This window comes from Podarcis liolepis (assembly GCF_965112155.1).
Source record: "Podarcis liolepis genome assembly, chromosome: 14".
Taxonomy (NCBI): Eukaryota; Metazoa; Chordata; class Lepidosauria; order Squamata; family Lacertidae; genus Podarcis; species Podarcis liolepis.
In genome coordinates, this window is record NC_139569.1 from 52,020,275 (window position 1) to 52,023,182 (window position 2,908).

Here is a 2,908-nt window from a genome sequence, read left to right on the forward strand (position 1 = left end):
ATTTATGAACAGAAAGACCTATGATAAGAATTCTCCTTGAAGCCTGATAGTCGTAACTTTCATCACTGAGCATGGCTATCATGTGTGCTGGTTACTAGGTCAACTCCCATAATAAAATAAAATACAAAAAAACCTCTCATAAATAGTGTCTACTTAATGAATTAGGATTAAGAGAGATTCTTACAGCTCCAATGTAGGTGTGCTGCCAGCAGTAATTATTCACTGTGGATCATGCTTGTATAACATCCCCTCTTAACGTGTAAATTCCTGCAATCTGCAGCAGTCTTGTTTTTTGATCTGCTTGCTTTCTCCAGGATTTCTGAGACATTCATGCTGCCTCTATTGCCCAGGGCAACTCCCTTCCTCAATCATCATCAGACTGTCACCTTCAGCCCCCAGCACAAGATATACTTTCACATATATTTCTGCCATTTCCCACTGCATATGCTGTTACTATCACATTTATAACTTGCAGAGATACAGCCTGCAGCAGACTTCAGCAACCTGCTGTCCTCCAGAAATTTGAGGCTACAATTCCCATCAACACCAGCACACTCTGGAGGGCAGCAGGTTGGTGAAGACTGGCCTACAGGTTCCCATGTCTTCTGATCTTGCTTGGAACGTCATGCCAGGGTGCTGGGATAGCTCTGTCCCTTGGAAACAGAGTCTAATGTGAACAGAATGATCTCAGTGCATATAACTGCTGAGATGTGTGAAGACATGATATATAAAGGTTTGTATTTGGAATGAAAATAAAATGTTCTGTGACCTCTTTGACAGAGCCATGAGGCCTTGTCGTGTTACAATATTTATATTTTATTTCTAAAAATATTTATACTGCTATTCGTGATAAAAAAAATAAATCAGAGCGGTTTACAACAATTGTCCAGAAAACCAAAAACATGAAAAGGTTAAAATCAGAAATCAGCTAAGTACAGTATTATGGAAAGATGTGTTCTTAATTGCCTGCACAGGCCTGGTGGAAGAGAAAGGTTTGCAGCAGGTGTTTAAAAGTTGGCACAGAAAGTGCGTGCTGAATTGGCAGTGTTCCACCATTCTGGGCCAATGATACCAAAGGCTCATTTTCCTGTTGTCAAATAAGCCTCGCCAACTCAAAGGACTCCCAACAATGCTCCTGCAGGTGATCTCAGCCGTTGAGCGAATGAGGTCCCAGAGGTTCCCTGAGCCTACGTTGCTCAGGGCTTTGTAAATGAGTACAAGCCTAGCCTACATAGCAGTCATTCATGGTGACAGGCTCTGACAAGGGGAGAGGGAGAGGGACTGACTGATGCTTAAGATTTCCTTAGGTGGGGCCTGGACCAGGAAAATGCAGTCCGATGGGTCTGGATGGCAGCAGACTCTGGCTGGAGGTTCAGCTGGTGCCTTCTGTTTCAGCTTTTAAATGCCTGCTGAAAACTAAGCAGGGCATCCGGAGGGGAATGATATCAATCATATGCTCCCTACTTTTGCAGTTACAATTTTTGCCCCAGGGTTCACTTAAATTGGAAAAGGAGTCAGTTCTTGAGGAACATCTTGGTGCCTCTCCATGCACAAAGATCTGGTCCACCCAACCCTTTAGACTGGTTTCTGTCAGCATAAGGGAGAACTCTTTAAATGTTACTAATTGGTGGTATATTACGTGTGGCTCACGTTACAAAATCATGTGGGGCTGCAAGGAGTGAGGATCTTATTGGCAGATGTGGAGTTGTGCCAAAGTTCATAAATTTTGGAAATCAGAGAAATCAGTACACAATAGGTAAAAATGTGATCTTCAGTCTATTTTTTTATAAAGGTAATGTGGATCTTATACATAAACAATTGATTTTTACAGTATATCTCCTGGCAGTGCTCAATTAATGATTGTTTAGGGCTGGGGTGAGACTTCATGCTATTCCCTAGATAACTGGTTCAAGAAAGGTATGTTCATTGCTATTGCTGAGAAACTATGGGCTGGTGTTATTTTTTAAAAACCCAAACATTCAAGAATTCCGCCATCTTGTGCTTGGTGGAGGCTATTACATGCCTCTATATGGACCAAAGTTGTTTGTTTGCTTCATAGAACTCTGCCAACCTTCCAATTAATTATTATTATTATTATTATTATTATTATTATTAATTCAATTTATATACCGCCCTTTATCAAAAGATCTCAGAGTGGTGTACAACATTAAAAACACATCACATAACATCAGTGATAAGCATACTGACAAATAGCTTAATTGTAAAATAATCATCTTAACAGTCCACTCTCCCATACTTTTGCAGGCTCAGATTATTTAATGGCCATAGGCCTGGGTAAAGAGGAATGGTTTTGCCTGGCACCTAAAGACAAGTAATGATGGCGCCAGGCGAGCCTCTCTGGGCAGAGCGTTCCACAATCGGGGAGCCACCACAGAAAAGGCCCGTCCTCTTGTTGCCGCCCTCCGAGCGTCTCAGCGGGGCAGACGTAGAGAAGGCCCTGCGAGGACAAGCGCAGGTCCGGGTGGTCTGTTTGGGGAGAGGCGGCTCTTAAGGCAGGGAGGTCCTCAGCCCCGTAAGGCAGCCCTTTGAATTGGGCCCAGAAGCAGCTGGGCAGGACTGGGGGGGTGGGATGGTGCTCCCACCGTCTTGTTCTGCTGAGCAATCTGGCCATTGCCTTTTGCGCCAGCTGAAGTTTCCAGACCCTCCAAGGGTCCCTATTTTCCAGGGACAGTCCCAGATTTACAGACATCACCCCCGTTTCTGATTTGAACCCGGAATGTCCCCCTTTTCCTTGGGGTGTCCCTGTGTTCATGGGAGGAACAGGTATCAGCCTCAAATAAGGAATGTATTCTTTAATATTAAGAAGAAGAAGAATCCTATGCATTAGAATCTCTCTCTCTTTTTCGTCCTGCCTCATCTACTGAATTTATTAACCCCACGTGTCTGA

General features: G+C 43.6%; 1 protein-coding gene across 2 annotated transcripts in view; it reads left to right on the forward strand.

The window, feature by feature from the left end:
* The window catches only part of TM2D3 (TM2 domain containing 3), an 84,001-nt gene that overhangs the window by 45,492 nt on the left and 35,601 nt on the right, over nt 1–2,908 (forward strand). The gene's annotated exons all lie outside the window — the stretch shown is intronic.